The 23,385-nt window shown below is 40.3% G+C and overlaps 1 protein-coding gene across 1 annotated transcript in view; it reads left to right on the top strand.

The window, feature by feature from the left end:
• Positions 1-3,867: 3,867 nt before the first annotated feature.
• Positions 3,868-23,385, top strand: part of SLCO4A1 (solute carrier organic anion transporter family member 4A1) — a 71,150-nt gene continuing 51,632 nt past the window's right edge. The window contains exon 1 of the mRNA XM_072633346.1: positions 3,868-3,955. The gene's annotated coding sequence lies outside the window, so the exon portion shown is untranslated. The remainder of the gene's footprint in view (positions 3,956-23,385) is intronic.

Here is a 23,385-nt window from a genome sequence, read left to right as displayed (position 1 = left end):
TGATTGCTCAGGACTCATGGGTGGGGAACCCATGGCCTGGAGGCCACATGGGGCCCTCTAGATCCTCAAGTTTGGCCCTTTGGCTGAAGCTTGCATTCTCACCCTTGGCTCAGGTCATACAGGTGAAGTGTGACCACAGAGAGGCATACTCCACAGGTATTGTGGAGTTACTACGACTATGGGCCTTGGACACAGTTTTACTTTTACCAAGGCCAATGAGTAAATATGAATTAACTTTGATGCCAAGAGAATTGCAATATCTTTTATTCCCTGACTCTTGAAACACACAGGTCTGACAAAGAAGCAACATCAATAAACAGTGGACAACATATGAGTACGCCTGAGTTCAACTGCTCTTAGTCTCAGTTTCCTCATCTGTAAAATGATGACTAGATTATCTTCAAGGTACCTTCTATATCTATAATCCTATGCTTTTCCTCTATCTGAACCATTTCCTTGTTTCAGGGAACCAAACGCTTTTGGGAAACTCACTTAGATGCATCCCAGTTGAGAAAAAGGACTGTTTCTCTCTTAATGTTAATAATCAATTATTAAATTAGGATTAAGGTTTTTCCTTTCTATTTCCTCACTCAAAGCCCTCACTCTCAAGGACATTTCTGACTGTGCCCCCAAATCTACCCCACCCAGACCATCTTATCTACGTGGAATTCTTTCATCTTTCTTTCATTGCTCTAGCATCTTTCATCGTTCATTAACTTGGTGGAGTATAGGTCCTTTGGTATGGCTTGCCTGAGGTTGAGTGGTCTAACTTAAGAGTGACATAAATCAAAGTCACATTTCCCAGCCCCTCATTAGAATAAGACCACCTCTCATTATAATACATAGTATTCATTCTCTCATTAACTGTTACCCAATCAGAGTTGATTTCTGTCTGCTGGGAACACTCACTTTTCCAGGATACATAAGGGTGAGTAGCCTCCATGATTCATCTTTGGTTTATGAGAGAAAGCCAAATGACTGTCTTTTTAGTAATTATTTGTTAGTCATAATTAATAAAAATGATTAATTAACCAGAAATTATGTCTCTTAGACTTTTCATTCATCACACAGTGATTAGAGTCCCCATTCCCCATGATTTGTTTTCCTTAATCTCACTTCCTTTTTCCTGCCATGGAGCCCTAACACCAGAGTACATACTCTCCTCTTCCCCATCAATAACCATACTCTTTTCTTATCATTTTTTTTTCATTTCTTTTACTGAACTTCCTTACTGGATTTCAGTGGTTCATGACAGATTTTGATAGAGACATATTACCCACTAAAAATGTCTTCTTGTAGCCTATAATTCCTGTAGGAATTTCATTCTCCAGAATATCACCATGCAGTAAAAGGGTCAAAACCACATGCCAAGTGAAATCATATGAAGAAGCCCATATACAATTATACATGCATGCTTTACCTGGAGCAGGTATCAGGATAAATGTTAGATTGAAGAAGTAGGATGGGCTTCTACCAGAGAAAAAGATAATTTCAGCCTTCTAATACTTGCACACTCCTACTGATTTTGGCCAGAGATGACCTTCCACCTCTCACCTCTCTATCTTAAGTGAAAGAGTTCTCCATATCTTGAATGTGTTGCCTCTCTCCTTACATCTCTTAGATTCCTTTGCATCCTTCAAATCACAGGTCATGGATCCTTTTCTGCTCCTCCTCCAGTTATCAATGTTTTTTCCTTCTTGAAATTACTTTGTGAGTACTTTATACCTTCTGCCAAGGTATAAATGTAAGCTACTTGGAGGGCATGAATAGTTCCATTTTTGTCTTCATATTTTCATTACCCAGTATGATGTCTTGTACATAGTAAGCATTTTATAAATGTCTGTTATAAATTACATTGAAATCAGTTGCTCTGCCTCCTTGGATAGGCCATTGGCACTTTATGACAAAGTCTGTCCTTTTTTGAATAAAACATAGATAATCCTTAAACAATTATATACAAGGCATTGTACTAAGTGCTAGATACACAGAGATGAAAACAACAACACAATCCCTGCCTTTAAGGAATCAGCAATTTAATGAGAGAGATAGGACATAATTAAGTATAATATAATGTGACAGGATAAAGGTGAAACCTGGACAAGTTGCTCCCAGAAAACTCAGAAAAGGGGAAGATCGTTTTCAAGAATAAGTTGCAAAGAGAAAGTAAGTAGAACCTTGAAGGAAGAGATGGATTTTGTGGGGGGGGGGGGGGTTGGTTATTTGTTTTTATTTGTTTTCAGTGTTCTACAATCATTTTCATATATCTTAGATTTGTTTCCCCTCCTTCCCCCTCTTTCCTCACTTCCTCCCTACTCCCTCCCTGAGATGGTGTGCAGTCTTATTATATAGGTTCTACACATACATTTCTATTAAATTCATTTTCACCTTAGTCATGTTGAATATAAGAATTAAAAGGAATGGGAAAAACCATGAAACAAAATAAAACAGAACATAATACAAAACAAAATGGTCTGCTTCATTCTGCAATCCAATTCCATAATTCTTTCTCTGGTTTTGCCTCAAAAATCCATTGGGAATTTTTTAGGTCCTTGCATTGCTCTGAAGGATTAAGTCTACCAGAAAAATTTCTCACACACTATGGTTGTTTCTGTGCACAAAGTTCTCCTGGTTCTGCTCCTTTCACTTGAAGAGATGGATTTTGAAAGGCTAAGGTACTTCCAAGAATTGAGAACAGTCACTAGAAGGGAGAAGGGGGATAGTGGAGAGGAAAAGACCACATTAGGGAGCAGCTGAGTGAAATTGGATTAGAACCCAGAATATAGGAGAGTGGTATAAAGTAAGACTGGAAAGGTAGGCTGGAGGCAAATGATGAAGGGCCATAAAATGCCTGACTGTGTTGAAATTTTCTTATAATTTTTTTGGAGTTTATTGATTTAAGCAAATATTCATGAAAAGAGATCTCCACATAGATGTGGTAAGCTTTTAATTTGGCAAGGGTTCCTGCAATTAAAATAAAACAGTTCAGTCCCACTTGGGAGAACCTGTTAGCAGAGCTCTAGGGACATTGGCACCAGGGCGTAGTCCTCAAATTTACCTTCCTTCCCTTTGACTGTCATTTCTTCCAGTTTGTCCCATTTCCCTATTATTCTGATAATACCTTTCCTCTCTCTCTTTTGTGACCCTCCTTTCCCCTTCAATAACGAAGTGAAAAACCTGGAAGGGTTCACCCCTCAACATGGTTGATACCCTGTGGCAGTTATTTTTTGGGTTAGGGCAGGAAATGGTTGTTTAATTTCACTTCCTCCACACCCAGTTTTTCTCTCCCCCTCATTTTTCCCCCCAAAACAAATATTCATGTGGTAACTATCCGACTTCGGCCCCTCCATTTACTGGATGATGACCCGGCAAGCCCTCGTTGTTTCCTCATCAGTAAAATGAGAAGGTTGACCTAGAATGATCTTTTAGATCCCTTCCTGCTCAATTTTATGAAGCTATTTCAACATCCAGAACGAACCTCCCCTTTGTCTTTATAACTTCTTTTCCTGCTTTATTTCGATCTACACCCAGCTGGTTCTGATTATCGGAAGAATTAATTAATGTTTCCCTTTTCTCCTCGCCACCCTTATTACCCGCCTCCTCGAAGACCCATTCTGTCCCACAGACTTTCCTTCACCCATATCCGCCAGTCTCCCTACTACAAGCTCTCTACACAACTGTCAATTTCAGGTGCTCAAACCGGGGCCAACTTGGGGGGGGTTGGCGTGGGGGGGGGGAAGAGAAACAGAGGATCCTGAACCAGCGCTGCAATTGGCTACTGTCAGTAAGGCCATAGACTTGTGCCCTCGTCCGATTGGAGGCTGCGCCAGCCACTCGAAAATAGGGGCGGAGTCTTTATGAAAGGGGATGAATGAAGTCAAAGTGGGGAAAGGGGAGGCGGTCAGAACGTGTAGTATCAGCCGGCAGCCGGTGGCTGAAGAAACAGGCGACAGATGCGGTAAGTGGGGAGGACTCTGGGGATCCTGATTGGGGAGGATCACGCCCAGAGGGTAGGGTCTTTCAGATTAATTTGGGCTAATCTAGTCCCCCGCTTATAATGAACTTGAGCAGGTGAACCACCTGAAATAGGTCGCAGACTGAGAAAGGGGGCACGACCGCCATCCGAGATTATCCCGAGCACAGAACAGCCCTAATTGTGAGGGAAGGAGAGACAGGGACAGCGTTTCTGCCAGGGATTGGAGTGCCACGTGAAATGAAGAGAGCATCTGAGACCAGGACATGTGCAAATCTTCCTTCTGGTTCAGGGGAAGGGTGTCTCAACTCTAGGGACTTCTAGGGGGAAATACCCAACTCTTACCATACAGTTTTCTCACCTCCGTCCACAAAAAAGTGTGAAGTGCAGTGTCTCTTATTTCCTTCATATGCCTCAACTCTGGAGGCTTTCTATGTGTCGATTCTATCCTTCTGTCTTTAGGGAGGCTGGGGGTGGGGTGGGGGGACTGCGGAGAGGAATGAGGAGCTAGAAGGATTGCTGGAAACTGACCTGAGTTTACTGCCCATTTCCAAGGGTAGGTTTGCTGGGTTTGGAGGTGGACCTAGAAATAAGCTACGTGGGAGAAGCAGCCTTAGAAGATGAGGCTGAGCTCAGGAAACATCAGCGATATATAAGGAGATGGGAAGGGAGGAAGCTTTCCAATGATGGGAGAAGCTGGAGGATATTGGTTTGCTGCTAAGGCTGGAGGCTTCCTGACAGTCTTGCGTGGGAGCTGGAGACAGAGGGGTAGAGTAGAGAAGAAGCTCGCCCTTCCTTGGGGGCAGCTGAGGTTTCTGGTACAAGAGATTTCTGGTGTATCTGAACAGGCATCGGGAAGGAGTGGGGGGCATCGACTGAAAGGAGCTAAACCAGGGGTGTGCTGTGACCGAACTGCAGTCATTTAGATTATTCACTTTCTTATCCCCCGCCTTTCTGAAGTGGGTTGCTATAAGAACCACGAACCTGATTGCAGCTCTAGTTCCTTGCGTCTGCTCCCTTTCCAGATCTTGGCGAGAACTGAGGGGTCTGGGGTCACGAACCAGGGCCATTGCTTTTACAGAGCTTCAGGCTGCGCTGAGCGGCTGGCTGTCTTTTGTGCTAAGGAGGCGGGAGGGTGGTTACTGATGACTGAAGCAACGCTGAGGTTACTCTCGGTCATCCACCTGCCAGGAGAGGCTGAGTGGCTGGTGCTGCTGATTCAGTCAGGAAATCAACGTTTACCAAAGGAAAGAAAGAGAAAAAAAGTTTCATGATTTCCATCTCATGGTCCAATCGTTTTACACTGGAAATCTCCTCTCCTTAAAGAAAGACCCTATGAGTCACTCCCTCATTTGTCGGAGAACAGAGGGAGGAGGCAAAGAGACTACACGTCCCCACGCAAAGGACCCATAAAGACCTTTCCTGGCCAGCTGGCTGCTCTGCCCAGTCCCGCCCCTCGGTTTTTCGGGCCCTCAGGGCTTTCAGCTTAATGGAGATGGCCTTTGCCTTTTCCGACCAATGGGAAAGGTTCTCAGCAACACATACCCAGCCCGCTTAACTAGAATTCACAATATTACTTGGCTCTTTTGTGTAGGACTCCAATCATGCCACAATGAAGGTGATTTTCTCAACTTTCTATCTCTCCTTGACCCTGGCTTAATGCTCTCTTCACTAGAGGCCCTGATTTGTTTTGGTGAATGGCCTACCAGGGAACCTGCTGCCACTTACTACTTGTGTAACCTTGGGCAAGCCTCTTCATTTCTCAGAGCCCTGGTGCCCAGAGTCCAATGAGGCTGTTGGACTAGATGATTGAAGGAGGCATCTTGGTGGAAAGAGGGCCAGTTACTGAGTCAGAGGCTAAAATTCAAATTTTACCTCAGGTGGTAACTATTTTGTGAGCTTGGATAAGTCACAACCTTTGGAGCCTCAGTTTCCTCATCTGTAAAATAAAGGGGCTAGATGAACTCTGAAGTCTTTTCCAGTGCTGTGATCCAACATGAATCTACTGCAAACCTTATACCTGTGTTCAAAAAGTATTTCTGAGGTCACTTCCTTTCAATCCCATAAATTACATACTGTACTCTGAAGACCCTAATTTGGTGTCCTTATTTCACTCTTAAACAGTAGTTAAATGGCCAGTAGTTAAAATCCAAGTGACTTTGAGCTCTCTTTCCTGGTTTGATTGGAACTGGAACCTACTTTATCTGTCTCTCGAAACAGCTATGGGATTGTGTTGTTTAAAGAGACCACACTCTCCCCCTGACATTTTTAAGGGTATGTAGTGTGGAGAGGACAAAAATGCTTGGAACTCCTATTTTAGAATTGTTCCCATATCAAAATGTGTCATTTAACTAATTATCAAGTTTGAAGTTAAGTTATAACCTCATTATTCATCTGTTTGCACTTGGTACTTTAAAAAAACAAGACAAAAACATTTTCCTTCACAAAAGATAACTATAGATTGTGGAATCCCCATGGTCCCCAAAGCCCAGAACCATGTTTTCCCTTAGTGTTCACTGTGTCTGGCATATAGTAAGCACTTAATAAAGGACTGATGATTGATTTCTCTATTATGAGATAAGGAGGGTTTCTTTCAAGTTGGGCAGGGAGAAATCTGGCTGTCCTTGAATCCTGGGGTACCAAGTAAAATTGTTTGCTTTTCCCTTGCAGGCAATTAAGAGGTACAAGAACTTAAGACAGGGTTAACAAAAAGTTCAAAGAACAAATGCATTATGTATGTGTGGGGAAAGGGGGAGGACCTATAGAAGACCTATATAGACCTATATAGAAGAATATGATAATGAAGTTAGAGAAGCATAGTATTTTTAAATCCACTCATTCCCCTACACCGTGTATATTAATAAATACTTAATGTATTTGAGGGCCTCAGAAAGGCTGGACTATTTGGTTCTAACATTTTGAGCAGGTGCCTCAGATTTCTAAATGATGATTATCTCCAGTAGCACCTTAATTCCCTCTGTCAAAATCTCAATCTAAGCATTCATTTGTTAATCCTCTCATTTGGAGTGATATTTTTCACATGCTTTCATATAGGTAGGCAGATGATTAATAATTTTATCTGGTTTTGAAACATCTGAATTAATGAGCAGATGTGAACATTGTATCTGAAGAGAGGCTAGGAATAGCAGTATTTTTCCACAGTTATTGTACTTAATTTTTTCAGTGTCCAAATTGCTCCAGGAAGCATCTTTGAAAACAGCACTGCCTCTTTCAGGCCACTAGGGTACAACTCAATAAATTACCCTTTGGACTCTACCCCTTCCATTCTGCAGCTCAAATGGCATAATACCCTTCCCAGAGAGCTTAATGTTCTGGTATTCACAGGGAGTAGCTTACCCACATGCAGGATCTGGCTCTTTTTTTTAAAGGGGTTATTGCCCAGCTGTTACTAGTGAGAATATACAAATAAACTTGTTATAACTAAAATTGGAATAGATAGTTTAAGAAGAAAAGAAATAAAAATCCATTGTCCAAACACATTTAACTAGTACAATTCATTCATCTATTTTTATTAAATAAACCATTTCTTACATAACTGTATTCCAAAAATAAAGATACCCAATTAAATAAGAACAAGAACGATTTCTGAGATTTTTTTGGCTCACTGATAGGATACAGAAAAATTTTGTTTAGGATTTTTCTTGGTTTGTGTGGGTTGGGTGGGGGAGGGGGGGAAAATTGTGATTTAATTGGTATAGGTCGCTATTCTGTACCAATGAGGTGAGGTGAGGGAGCTCCCTCTACCAGTGCAAGTCAGCACAAGCACTATAATTTAGAGTTATTTGGGTACATTGAGAGGTTACATGGGTGATTTGTGCAGAATCCCTCAGTCTGTATGTGTAAGAGGCATGACTTGAAACCAGGTTTTTCTGACTCTATGCTACAGAGAATACCTAAATATAGGATATTTAGGCAAAATAATAATGGAAAGGTGGGTCAATGGAGAGTGTACTCAGCTTAGGTAATAAGGCCTGGGTTCACATCTTGCCTCTGATACCAGTTGTATGACCCTGAGCTAGTCACTTGAATTCTCTGTCGATTAAGGAACTCCTTAAGATTTATATTAGGTCATAATGGGTTCTAATTGTCCCTCAGTAGAATGAATTTCTACACTGGGAGCTCTGTATGACCAAAACCACAGATCTATCTTGTATTTTACTTTGTTTTAGAAACACATGTGGAAAATTCTTATAAACAAAGATGCTGTTGTAAGGTCATGTTGTTAAAAAAACAAACTCCAATGACTCATTTCTCTGTCTAATTAATTAATCAACCTTGCAATACCCATTTTGTTTTCTGTTCAGTGATGGATCAAGCAGTCCTAACTTTCTAAGTCTGTTGGAAATTAGTGATAAAATCGAGGAAAAATCTAGAGAGGCTCTTTGTCGAGCCATCTACCTCTAGGTAATAGTGACCGTCCTCCAGAGAGTTTGGATGTTAATTGGCATCAATAATGTCTAAGAAAGTGACCTTAGTACCTTCCTGACAGTTAAGACTGATAGATGCTATCCTGGAAGTGCTTGCTTTTACTGGCATTGTTCATATTGTTTATCTCGGGTGATTTACGTTGAGTTTGGTAATTTGATGAGAGTAAAGCACCCAGCTCAGGGTGAAGTCCAGTTTCTCAGTCCAGAAGTCATTTGTTTGCCCACACCCTAACCTCACAGACAAAAGTCCTAGTGATAAAAAGAATAGGGCATATGCAGACCTGGGGAGGGAGGTGCTGTTTCTGTGCTACTGTCTTCCATGCCCTTAGAAAGGGCTCTTGGAGTGTATACCCTGGCTAGAGGGCATTTGTAAAATGTCCAGTTTCCAGTAGGTCCCCAAATGATCTAGACCCATTGACATTCATCAGTTTAGCTTTAACGCTAACTATATCAGAAAAAATAACCATAACTTTTGGGTTTCCTTCTTAGTTACCGTGAAATCAGATTTGAAAGATTTGTTGTGTTATAGCTCACTAAATAGAAAATATCTACACTTCTCAATAGGTGGCAATTATTTTTTAGTTGAAATTTAATTTTTTTAAAAATGTGTCAGTCAGTTAATTGAATTTATGAACCACCACCTCCTCTGTGTCAGACATGATGCTAAGCAATGTAGATGCAAGGAAAGGTAAAACAAAACAGTGGTCTAAAGGGAAAGATGACATATCAACAACTGCAAAAGATAAGTTAAGGATAATATCAGAGGGAAAGCACTAAAATTAAGAAATCCTTGGAAAGGCTTCTTGAAGAAAGTGGGACTTCAGCTGAGACTTGATGGAGGCCAGGGAAGCCAGAAAGCAGAGATGAAGAGGGGGATAGCTAGGTGGCACAGTTAATAAGAGGGCAGTGCCTGGAGTAAAGAAGATACATCATCTGGAGTTCAAATCTGGCCTCAGACCCATACTAGCTGTGTGACCCTAGGCAAGTCACTTAACTCTGTTTGCCTCAGTTTCCTCATCTGTAAAATGAGCTGGAGAAGGAAATGGGAAAACCACTCCAGTATCTTTGTCACAAAAACCCCAGATGGGATCATGAAGAGTCAGACACAACTGAAAACAACTGATGATGAGGGAGAAAATGCCAGGAATGGGGGACAGCCAGTTAAATTCTTGGAGTCAGGAGATGAAGTGTCATGAATGACAGGAAGGACAGGGGCACTGAATTGCAAAGTAAGTGGAGGAGAACAAGGTGTAGAAAGACTGGAAAGGAGAAAGGGGCCAGGTTATGGGGGTTATAGAGGATTTTGAAAGTAAAACAGATTTTATATTTGATCTAGGAGGCCATAGGGAGCCACCGGATTTTATTTAAAAGGGGAGTGATATGATCAGACCTGAGTTTTAAGAAATCAATTTAATAGCTGCACAGAGGATGGATTAGAATGAGGAGAGACTTGATGCAGGGAGACCAATCAGAAACTGATCAGGCTTTAAGTGATGAGTCTATAACATGCTAGTTGCAGCGTCAGAGAAAAAGAAACCTATATGAGAAATGTTTTGAAGGTAAAATCAACAGGACATGGCAACAGATTGGATATGGGGGATGTGGTATGAGAAAGAGTGAGGAATCTAGTATGACACCTAGGTTGTGAACCTAGGTAACTAGGAGGATCGTAGTATTCTTGGCCATAATAGGGAAGTTGAGAAGAGGGTAAAGTTTGGTGGGGAAAGATAATGAGTTCCATTTTGGTTATGGATTTGAGTTTAAAATGTGAGACATCTAATTTAAGATGTTAGGCAATTGGATCTTCCAGATAGGAGACTAGGAGTGAGGTTAGGGATGGACAAAGTGATTTGGGCGTCATCTTCATAGAAATAATAATTGAATCTTTGAGAGTTAATAAGATCACCAAAGATCACATAGGATAGAGGAAGAAGAAAAGAGGACCTTGGAGAGAGCCCTGGGGAACTCCCACTGTTAGTGAGCATGATATAGATGAAGACCTAGCAAAGGAGATGGAAAAGTCTGATAGGTAGTAGGCACAAAGCTGGGAGATGCAATACCTTACATGTGCAATAGCAAGAAAGGCAGTTTGACTTCATCATTTGTTACTGAAGGAGAATAATGTCCATTAAGAGTGGAAAATTCAATGAACATTTGTTGAATTCCTACTCTGTGCTAGGTACTGTGCTAAGTGCTGGGGAAAAATGGATTATAGCTAGTCTGATAAGGGCTTTAAATGCAAGCAGAATTATATTTTCTCCTAGAGTTAATAGGGAGTCACTGGAGTGTATTGGGTAGGGGAGTGACCTGATCTGTGCTTAGGAAAATTACTTCTATGTGGTGATTGTAGCAGAGAGGGAAGAGACTGAAGACAGGGAGATCAATGAGGAGGAAATAGTCCAGGTATTGTTGACGCTGTTCAGTTTCCAACTCTTCGTGGCCCCATTTGGGGTTTTCTTGGCAAAAGATACTGGAATGGTTTGCCATTTCCTTCTCCTGCTCTTTTTTACATATGAGAAACTGAGGGAAACAGGATTAAGTGACTTGCCCAGGGTCACGCAGCTAGCTGATTTTGAACTCAGGTCTTTCTGACTTCTATCTATTGAACCACCCAGCTGCTGTTGCTCCTCATAAATAGAGGTATAACTTCTTCAGCAGGTGGTAGGTTCACTATCTTTTTGAGCAGAGACTGGATGACCACTGGAATATCATACAGGAGCATTCCTATTCAACTGTGGGTTGGATTCTGGGGCTTTCAGTTCTCTAACAGCTCTGAGATTCTTTGATTCTTGATACACTAAAGGAGCTCAACTCTCTTCTCCCAAATTAAATTGCCAGATACTAAAAGGGCTTCCATAGCAAGCCTGTCCTTGCACATAAAGGTCATTTTGAAGATAATCTTTTATTGTTGTTAAAGACCTATTGGTAGGAAAGTAAACAAAAAAACAAATCATTTTTGTGGGGCATTTCACATGTGGGGGGGCAGAAAAAAATGAGGGGGTGTGAAAGCTATGCAAATCATAACCTTGTCTTCTTTCCTTGTTTGCCCTATCCTGTGTGCTTATGCCAAGAATCAGAATGGGGAGGTCCCCAAAATATTCCATCTGGATCCATGTGATCTGAAAATTCTCAAGCATGGAAAAGAACATATTGTTCTCCAAAGGAGGGGAAATGGAAAAAATATCAAAAATGAGAAGCATGCTATTGTTTTAGAGCAAGTGAGATGCTTGACGGACTTTAGGATTGAGAAGTAAATCTATCTTTCAACAGCTGCTGGGCAGGCGTTGTCATTCTTGCTGAATGTGGGAGATCAGAGCAGAGAGAACTCTGGGCCTGGGAGTGTATCTGGGCAAAATATTCAAATTCTGGCAGATGTTTGATTTCAGGGGCAGTGGGCAGATGCTATAGCCCCTTTAGTCCTCCATCTCTCAGAAACCCCAGAACTGATAGTTAGAACATGAGTGTCTGGCACTGGTGTAAGTTATAGACTTGGTCAGTGCCTTCTCTCACTGAGAGAGTATGTAAAAGCAAAGGTTGAGAATCAGTTGGTTTTATGGGTTTCAGAAACCTTTGTTGTTTAGGGCGGGGGGGAATTATGACCAAATCTATTTGTGTAGGTTTCTATTCTGGGCTGTACTACTCCAAAATAATTTTTTAAAAAATGCTATTCTGTCAATATTTAGTTTGGAGATCAAGAAGTCAGGATTCCTTAAGCTCTTTAGAAAAACCTTATCTCTCTGGAGGTCGGGACCATTTTACCTTCTGGTTCTCTGCATTCACATTAAACTGTGGGGAAGCATCAGTCACATGCGAAGTTTCTTCTACAGATGACCAGATTTCTGGTGAGTTGGTTGCTTCAGGATTTCTTTGGAAAAGATGATGACTCTTCCAACTAGATATGAAAAAAATCCCTTTACAATGTTATTAGCATGGACTCTGTAGCTAGTATCAGTTGTCAAAGATTATTAGATGCTATGACTCAGGATATCACATGTGCCAATTTCATTATCTCATTTGCCATCACAACAACCCTGGGAGATTTTTGTCCCCATTTTATTGATGATATAACTGGGACAAGCAGAGGTTATGTGACTTGCCTAGAGTGACACAGCCAGTAAATGAGGCAAAATTTATATTCAGGTCTTCCTAACTCTATTGTACCATCTAGTTACCTTTATAGAGTAGACTAATTATCATTTGGATCTGAAAGAAATTTTAGTCTTTCTAGCTTGACATATACAATATCAGTTGAGGAGGGGATAAGAATGGGAGTGAGTTGCATTGGGGAACTTAGATTCAAGTTTCTAGAATGAGATTTGAAAGGAGAACATATAGTCATACTTTGGTATTGGTTTTTTGGATTCCTATTTCACTTGGCTCCCATAGTAACTCAAAAATGCTTTCTCTCTCATCTACTTTGTGTGTGTGTGTGTGTGTGTGTGTGTGTGTGTGTGTGTGTGTGTTTTCAAGGCAATCAGGATTAATGACTTGCCTAGAGTCACACAGTCAGTCAAGTGTCTGAGGCCGAATTTGAACTCAGGTCCTCCTGACACTAGACCCAGTGCTTCCTCTGTTGTGCCACCTAGCTGTATAGTTCTTCCTAAAACTCATTTCTTCCTGGTGGGCCACAACCCGTGGCATTTATTGGCCAGACTACCCAGCAAATGGACTGCATACCAGTGCAATGATCAAACCATATTTTCCAATGAGGTGGAAACATTTTGTGCAGATACTGACACTTTGATGTAAGAGTCCCTCAGTATCTAAGCCCATCCAGCAATAAAAGTAGATCACCAAATTCTCAATCAACCTACAGAACACTCAGGGGATGGTCACCTATCGATATCCGCAGAAGCATAGAACCTTCAGAGCAGAAAGTTCTCAACCTTTTTGGTCTCATGATCCCTTTTGACTCTTGAATATTGACTCCCCTTCCCTGTTTATGTTTGCTTGTGTAAGCTATATCTATTGATCTTTACCAAATTAGAAATTAAAATGTCTTAGTATTATTATGAAAATACTTTTGACTTTGCAGACTCCCTGAAAGGGCCTCAGGAATCCCTGGACCACACAAACCTTTTTCCTCACGTCTCTATCTTCTACCATCACTGCATTTGTTTCCGGGCATTTTGATTCACTATTTGTCCTTAGGGTGAAGTTGAGGAGACAACTGATTATTCATAATGTCTTAGACTTGAAGAATCAGAAAGGGATTAGGTCAATGTCTATTAAGTGCTGACTATGTTCAGCTTCAGGAAGTAAGGTGGCACAGTAGATAGAACCCCAGAACTCTTCTTTGTGAGTTCAAATCTGGCTTCAGACACTGAGTAGCTATGTGACTAAAATGGCCAAGGTCCCACATTGCATCCTGGGCCATCTTCAGTAATCCTGATGAATATCAGGTCACTGGACCCAGATGGCTCTAGAGGAGAAAGTGAGACTGGTGACCTTGCACAGCCCTCCCTCACTCAGATCAAAATCAACTGCAAGTCATGTCATCATCCAGATGTCATGGTCCTCTTTGAGAATGAAGGATGACACAACAAGCTGTGTGACCCTAAACAAGTTACTTATCCTGTTTGCTTCATTTCCTCAGTTGTAAAAATGAGTTAAAGAAGGAAATGGCAAATCGCTTCCAGCATCTTTGCCAAGAAAACCCTAAAAGAACTCTGAAACATCAGACTTGACTGAACCCACATTCTAAACATTGTTCTAGGGAGACAAAGACAGATAAAACCCTCAAAGAACGTTCATTCTTTTGTTGGAAATAGCATTGTACGTATACAAGAAAAGAAACATTTATTAAGTACCTACTACATGCCAGATACTATGCTAAGCAATTTATAACATTGGGAGGCAGGTGCTCTTATTCTCCTTGTTTTACAGTTGAAATCAAGACAAACCTACCTAGGGTCACACAGTAGGTATTTGGGCCAGGATTTGAACTCAGATCTTCCTGACTCTAGGCCTAATGCTCTAAGTACTGCTTCACCTAGCTTCCTACTATATGTGTAGATACAAGGTAGGTGGTTAAGGGAAAGTACTAACTAATTAAGTGGGGGAAGAGGGGCAGAATCAGAAAGAGTTTGGTGTATAAGGAGGAATGTGAGCTAAATTTTGGAAAAACAAGGAATTTCAAGGATGACCCTCATTTTGTTTCTTGAGTTTGTTTTCTTTTATGCATTGTGCATTAGGTATAGATAATTCTCAACATGATTTCCCTGGTAATATGATTTTTAAAAGAACCACATTCTCAAATGTAGTCATCTTATCAGTTTTTGCTTCTTGGAGAATTGTGGCAGCTCCATTTAAAGCCAGAGAACTTGGCACATAGGACAGAAGTTTTAAAGTTACAACATCAATTGGAAAGTTTGCCAAATGGCTCATTTCAGAGTTCTCATTGAGAGTGATCTCTAGTGTTTCACATTTGCCGTTGTTTGGCTAGATTCCAAAGGCAAAGCCCTAACGGAGCTAGGCAGCATCATTGAATGCTTAATAAGAGACATTACCAGATTTGTACTCTACGGAGGTTGGGGGCATGGTTTCAGCAAGTGCCCTCTCTGTTTTACCAAGACTTTGGTCTGGGAACAGATGGATAATGATAGGAAAGCATATAGAGCTTGACATTCCCCCACATATACCTTGCTGTTATCTTCCCTGAGCTTTTTGTTCCGTGGCTCTCTCACTCATATAGTTCCTTGAAGGAGCTTAAACGTCACTGCCAGGCTCCCATTCAGGACCTCTCCTGTCAGTTATCTGCCACTGCAACCACAAGCACTCAGGAGTCCCACTCTATGGTTAAATGAAAGAGTAGGCCTGACTCACCCCCACTTCCTCCTTAGGCTCAGAGGCTTACCCTTCTATGGGGTAAAAATATAGCATGTGTAACCACATGTTCTACACAAAGCAATCTACACAGACCAAGAGACTGGGGACCACTGGGTCATCCCCATTTATGCCCATTTTCTTCTTTCCTTGATTAATTGTATTCCTTCATATTGGTTCTCTGTTGTCTGGCTGGCCCTTTCTGTTTATTCTCTTTGAAGAAGAGACAGAAACAGTGCTCTTTTTCTTCCCCTTTAATTGCTAAAAGGTAAAACAAAGTGGAGTCAATTTTATCAGTCCTATCCATTCCATCAGGGAAAAAAATCCTACCACCAAAAATGATTTACAACTTCTTCTTTGCTAAGTCTCATTGTTATTGTTGGCTGAGACAAACATAGTGGCATGAGCAAGTGGAATCAGAAGACCAGGCTTTGAGTCTTGGTCCTTCTGTCAGATAGCCCTATGACCTTGGACAAGTCACTTAATCTTTATGTGCCTTTGTTTCCTCATTTGTTAAATAGGGATAATATTTAGAGCACTGCCTCATGGGGTTGTTTTGAGAGTCAAATGAGAATAATGTTTGTAAAATGCTTTGTCAGTCTTAAAACACTTCATAAATGACAGCTAGTGACATTAATGATTATATCATTATTTAGAACTATTGAGAAATATTTGAAGAAGAGTTCTTGGCTCTCATACCAACTTTGAAATGTGATGAGAGTTTTTTTTTAAGTAGAATTATATATCATTTAGATCTGGAAGAGACCTTAGAGATAGTTGAATGCCACTCCAACATTTTACATATAAGGAGACTGAGATAAAAAGAGGGTAAATGGCTTGTCCAGACCCACAAAGCTAGTAAATATATATATGAACAAATATACAAAATTTCAAATATACATACATATATGTACGTGTGTACATGTGCACATATGTGCACACATATTATACACACACAAATGTACTGAGTCAAAAAATAGGGAAGGCAGCAATGGGTCATGCTGGCTTACCCTGTCATCTTCAAATAGTTCTCTGCCCAAATGCAAATCTGTATCAGTATCACAGTATAGAAACTGAGAGTGATTCACACTTAGTACTCTTTCCCCTATAGGTTAGAAAAGTGTCAGCATGGATCCCCCTTTATAGACTACAGAATTCTGGGCAACTACCTCCTCAAAGAAGATTATCAAGTGAAATATGACGTTTTGTCCAAAAAGGCAATTATTTAGTTTTGCTCATTATCTCTTCAAAAGTCTTTCTCCCTGATCTTTTATTGTTAGCCTCCAAGCAAAACTTGCATTATTGCCACTCCATAGAAAACTAACTCAGCCTGCTTGTAGAAATGCTCTCTTACACATGGTAACTATATATGCAAATTGGGAGCCCCCATGACTTTCCTTCTAAGTGTTCATCCCCAAAACTTTGGGTAGCCCATGGTTTCTGTTTTATTGCTTTTGTAAAGGGGAAAAGAAGTAAAAAGTAGCACTATAGAAATACAGATGAGTCAAAATTTATAAAGAGTGGGGGAAGAGAAACAGCCCAAATGAGAGCATTTGGTAGCAGCATGAGGAGAAAAAACAGAAGTGTACCTGAGTGACTTCATTGTGAAATAAGATTCTGAAGGGACAAAATTCAAGAGAGTGCCAGGAAACCAGAGGTGATGGGGAGAGAATGAGTGAGCCAGCTTATCTTAGACATGTTGATGGCAATCGGGTCCAAAAGGCAGAACAAAAGCAAGACCAATGGGTTTTATAGACTAAACATCTTGATTAAAAAACATAGGAGAAATACAACTGACAATTCTGAGTTTCCACTTCCTGATATTATAGTTAAGTGAGGATCTCCTCCCAGCCTTGCTAAAAATTGCATTTGGACTGCTACTGGTCAGTTCTAGCTCTGTTTCTCCCCTGGGGAATTAGCCTTTGCTTCTAAGAGAGGACATTTTGCCTCAGTCATGCCTAGGCTGTCCCAGCTCACAGCTGAATGAGAATGTGGACGAATGAGCTGGGTAGCTGAAGGATTAAAATGTTATTCTGTGATAATCTTGGCCTCATACTAAGTGGCAACATTGCAAGGTTAACTCTGTGAACACAAAAATCTTAAAGTACAAGTATATTATGCCCTAAACTGGTAAACTACCAGACAAGGGTTCTTAATCTGGAGTCTACAGACTCTTGAGTGGTCTGTGGATAAATTTCAGGGGGTCTGTAAACTTAGATGGGAAAAAATACATTTTTACTTCAATATATTTGGTTTTCTTTGTAATCTCGTCTATTTTATTTTGTGTGCATTTGAGGACGTTTCAGGAACAGTTCCCTAAGGAACCAAATCCATGACACACACAAAAAGGTTAAGAACGCTTGATTTAGAGACTATTTTTTGTCTTTTTAATATAATTAATTTATTTTGGTTTTCAACATTCACTTCCATAAGATTTTGAAGTTTTAATTTTCTCCCTTTCCTTCCCCACTCCCCAAGACAGCATGCAATCTGATATAGGCTCTAGTTACATATTCATATTAAACATATTTTCACATTAGTCATGATGTAAAGAAGCATCAGAACTAATGGGAGGAACCACAGGAAAGAAGAAACAAAACAAAACAACAAAAGAAAAGGAGAACAAATCTGCTTCCATCTGCATTCAGACTCCAAAATTCTTTCTCTGGATGTGGATAGCATTTTCCATCGTGAGTGTTTTGGAGTTCTCTTAGGTCCTTGCATTGCTGAGAAGAGATAAGTCTATCAAAGTCAGTCATCACATAATGTGACTGTTACTGTGTACAGTGTTCTCCTGGTTCTGCTCACTTCACTCAGCATCAGTTCATATAAATCTTTCCATGTTTTTCTGAAGTTTGCCTGCTCGTTGTTTCTTATAGTACAATAGTATTCCATTACATTTATATATCACTGTTTGTTCAGCCATTCCCCAATAGATGGACGTCCCCTCAATTTCCATTTCTTTGCCACCACAAAAAGAGCTACTATAAATATTGTTGTACATGTGAATCATTTTCCTGTTTTTTGTGATCTCTTTGGGATACAGACCTGATGCTAAGTCAAAGGGTATGCACAATTTTATGACCCTTTGGGCATAGTTCCAAATTGCTCTCCAAAATGAATGGATCAGTTCAGAACTCCACCAGCAGTGCATTAGTGTTCCAGTTTTCCCACATCTTCTCCAACATTTGTCATTTTTCTATTTTGTCATGTTAGCCAATCTGATGGGTGTGATATGGAACCTCAGAGTTGTTTTGATTTGCATTTCTCTAATCAATAGTGATTTAGAGCATTTTTTCATATGACTATAGATAGTTTTAACTTATTCTAGAGTCTGATTTATAATCCTTTCTCAGAAACAATGAATAGGTTTTCAAGACATTAAAAAATTTAATGTTTTTATATTCCCTATTTGCATCTCATCTTCTCTTAGCCTTTATTCCTTGTGATGCCCAGTCCTAGCTTATATAAAATCTGTATTGGATCACTATAGACTTTGGTTGGCCTTACCAAGCTAGAAAGGATTCAGTGTAAGGGGTAGGGAGGCAGAAACCATCCTAACAATGAGAGCTGTCCAAAAGAGGACAAAAGATTGGGATCCCTCTCTTTTTCTTCAGGATGAATGACCACTTGTCCAGTATTATGAAGGATTCTTGTTCAAATATGGATAAGATCTCCAAACCCTCTTTCAACTCTTGAGATTCTGCCTGTTTCATATCACAACCTCTCTATGCCTTAATAAAAAGCTTCATGGGCTGCTGCTACCTGCCTCTCTCTCTGTCTGTTGCTGTCTTTCTGTGTCTGTCTGTCTTTCTGTCTCTGTCTCTGTGTGTGTGTCTGTATCTCTCTATCTCACACACATACACAACAGAGAGAGAGAGAGAGAGAGAGAGAGAGAGAGAGAGAGAGAGAGAGAGAGAGAGAGAGAGAGGAGAATAAAAGTAATCACTTAGTAGGTAACCATCAGTTGAATTTACTGGTCCATGACACTAGATGAATAGAATACTTTCCAGCTTGGGGAAAGCCTCCCAGAGCTTATAAAATAGGGTCCCCAAAAAGAAAGATTTTATTGGAAGACCTTCTACCCTTCTACCAAGGCCTTACTTCAGTGCTTCATCATAGTATAGGAGTGTCCTTGGGGTCTTGAAGGCTGTGCTAATAAAGTATATAGGCTCTGGCTGACCCTCCCAAGCTAAAAAGGCTTCAGACATGGACCAAATGAAGGAGAGTGTGCATTCTGGCTTTCAGGTGATGAATATTTTTGGCCCCAGTAATTCATGAAACTGTCTACTAAGTTGTGGAGAACCTTGTGTCTGCATCATGAGATTCTTTTGAAATACTGAAGATTCTCAGAGTTAAGTGCCTAATATTTGCTGGGTCCATGTTTAGACTACGCAGTGGGGAAGATATAGCAGGGGGCTAACCATCTCATAGAGGAAATAAAGACAAGGACAAAAATAAACTCTAATAACAGGCATAGTATGATAAGTCTTAAAAAAAAATTATTGTGGTTCTGTCCTAAAAACAGCTGGGCTTCAAGGCCTGGCCTGTGGCTTATACTTTACTAGTCACAGACTCTCAAAATAACATTTTCTAATAGGTCTTTAAGTTAGAGAATGAAAGAAAAAATAGAGATATAAAGTATCTACAGTGTGCAGAGCACTGTGCTAGGAGGAATAGAAAGATAATTAAGATCCTGCCCTTTCTGCCCTTGAAGTTTAGGTAGGAGGACAAGACTAATATACTGATAGACATAATGCAGAACAAGAAGTGTTTGAAAGTACAGTCAAAGTGTTGCATGAGGTCTGAGGAGGGAAAGTCATTTCTGAATGGCAAGATCAAGAAGTCTCACGGAAGGTCATAGGTTGATCTGGAAGAAACCTTAAATGTCATCTAGTGCACCTTCATTTTAGAGGTGAGGAAACTGGAGGCTAGAGAGGTTAATGAACTTGTCCAAAGGTCTATCATGATATATGAACTGAGTCTTTTAAGACCCAGCTGTTGACTGACCTCTGTCTTTGAGTATCCTGAAGACTCCCCATCTGCCTTGCTACCCATTCACCTCCTTCCTCCCCCTACCTTGCCCAGGGATGTGATAATCAAATGAATAGTTAAAAAAAGTCATAGCATTCTACTGTCCTATGGCTCCATTCAGAATCCTTGTGACTCAGTTGCAGGCTGTCTGGATAGAAGCTTCTTTCCATGGGTACCACTCCTTGTTCTCTCATACCCATCAATGTCAGTCCAGTTCCTGCTGTGGCCCTAACCAACTCCCTTCCATTGGCCCCTATGGAGCCCCCATTCTACTGGTAACAATTTTCTTCATGTTAAGCTTGTTCCTCTCATGTTCCACTCATCTCTTTGCAGTCACAGAAACCTGGACCTTCCCAGAAGACATGATATCTTCCTAACTGTAGATGTAGATTCTTCCATCCCCTCTCCCTGCCCCACCCACGCACGCGCACGCACACACACGTGTTTTGAGCCAGGAGGTGTAAGTATGCTTCTTACTCCTCACTTCCTCTTTCATAGTCTCTCCTCACTTTTATTCATCAACCTCACTTTCTTTGAGGTAAACTCCATCTTAATAATATAGCACACTATCTGGACCCTGGTGGTTATTATCTACCAAGTGCCAGAGCATTCTTCCTCCTTTCTCAAGGCTTTCAGTACCTGATTCAGTTGTTCTCTTCTTTGTAACTTCAATCTTATAATTGAGAACTTCAATTACATGCATATGACCCCTCAAGAACACTTGTCTACCAATTTATCAAATTTCCTCAATTTAAGTGATCTGCACCTTCATTCTACCTCTGCAACTCACAGGGATGACAAGATCTTCAATTTAATCATTGCTTATAAGAGTTCCACCTCCAATGACCCTAACTCTTAAGTTACTCTGTCTTTTCTAAAGCCTCCTTTTCTTCCTTCTTACCCTATATATTTCAATTCTCCTAAACCTATTTTTGGCCTCATATACAATGTCCAGTCACTACATCCTCCCTTCTTTTCCTGACTATAACCCTTGCTCTGACTTCACTTTATTTCCTCCAAAATTCTGACCTTGTAGTTAATCAGTCCAACTTTACATTGCCCTTTAACCCACTGTCCCATTGCCATTCATCCTTTTCCAAATCCCAGCTCACCTGAATGATTGTAATAGATGCTCAAGTGACTTTTCTGTTTCTAGGACAGGGATTCTTAAAACTTTGTGTATGGACCCTTTTGCAACTCTGGTGAAGGCTATGGACCCCTTTTCAGAATAATGTTTTTAAATTCACAAAATAAAATACACAAGACTATAAAAGAAACCAATTATGTTGGGGGGAAAGCATGTATGTATATATATATATGCACAAATATGTATATATGTGTATATCTATCTATATCTATAACCAAATAGACATTCCTAAAGCAGAAGCAATAGTGTATCATTTCCCTGCACATGAAATTTCAATAGTTTTCTCTTGCCTCTAGGACAAAATATAAAACTGAATTCTCTTTATACTTAAAGGCTTTTGTTATCTGGCTCCAAACTACCTTTCTAGACTTATCACAAATGCTTTCCCTTTACACATTCTGTATTCCAGCCAAACTGTTTTACCTGTTCCCCATGTACATTACATCTTAGTGCCTTAGTATAGGCTGTCTCCCATGCCTAGAGGACAATCCTTCCTCACCTCTACCACTTAGAATCCCTAACTTTATTCAAAGAACAGCTAAAATGCCTCCTGCTGAAGTAAACATCTGGATCATTACTTTTGCCAGTGCCTCCCCTCCCCCATTACTTTGTATATATTTTGTATCTGTTTTCTGTATATGTGTTGTTTCTCTTTGGCAGAATTTAAACTTCTTGAAGGCAAGGACTTTTTCATTTTTATCTTTGTATACTTAGAGCCTGACACACAGGAGATATTTAACAACGACTGAATCAGTGGAATTTTGGTAAGTTGAGAAGGGAGGGAGGAGGGGATTAGGTCAATGAAAGCATCTTCTCAAGAATGGGAATGGGAAAAAATGTCACAAAACTCAAGTACAATGTATGACCCTTAGGGAACTGGGCCACTTGTTGTCATTTAACAATTAAAAATGGTTTCTATCTTTATGTATTTTATAATTGTATAAGTAAACCCATGTATTCGTAGAGGAAGAGGGAAGATGAGAAAAGGAAAGCAGACTTCTTGTAAATGAAAGCTAATAATCTGTTCTTTTTTTTTCTCTCAGAATGATTTGATTTTTTTCCTCATTATTTAGCACAAGATAGTGGTCAGGGGAATATGAAGGGTTTTTTGTTGTTGTTCACACTAATATCAGATACTATTCTCTCATAGGTGCTTGGATCTACTTCCAGGGGCTCCAGTTTTCTTCCTTATCAAAGAGTACCATAGCTTTAGATGGGAGAGCAAAAGTGTGTTCAGGTGATCTATTCAAACAGAATAACATTATTATGGATAACCCACAGGACTTCCCAATAGATTAAACAAGAGAGGCACATTTTCATTGTCTACTGTAGCCCCCTAAAAGGCTCTATCAGGGTACACAAAGTACCTTCAACACTGGCTGTATCTAGGGGAGCAAAGTATGTCCCTCTTGAACCCAATAGGCTCTTGCTATTTTAGATGCCAAAAGTTAATGAATGGGGAGGTGGAAGCGTTTATTAAGAATTCACTATGTATGAAGCCCTGTAGGAAGAAACACAACCCTGAATAAAGTCATGTCATTGATGCCAATGGTGTTGCTTTTGACATATTTCAACATGTGTCTGATATGCGACCAGTTTCCCTTTCTCCATGGCATCTCTGTGACCTAGAAAAGCTAAAGATTCTAGTGGAGTGGACTACTACTGTTTAGTGGCTAAAGATTTCAGGGGAGTGGGCTACCACTGTTTGTGACTAAAGATTCCAGTGGAGCAGGCTGCCACTGTCTGTGACTTTAACTCATGAGAAGTTGCTTCAAAGTCACTAGAGAAGACACAGTTCAGTGTGTCTGCTATGGTAGAATCTAAGACCATGATGACAAAGTACCAGAGAGTCCTAGTATTGAAAGAGGGATCTCAGTAGCCAGCTAGTCCAATTCATACATAAAAGGAAAATGGCTCTTATCTAACCTTAGCATGAAAGACTAGTCCATTTATTATAGTTG

This window comes from Notamacropus eugenii, chromosome 1 (genome assembly GCF_028372415.1).
Source record: "Notamacropus eugenii isolate mMacEug1 chromosome 1, mMacEug1.pri_v2, whole genome shotgun sequence".
NCBI lineage: Eukaryota > Metazoa > Chordata > Mammalia > Diprotodontia > Macropodidae > Notamacropus > Notamacropus eugenii.
This window is presented reverse-complemented; position numbering and strand designations above follow the sequence as displayed.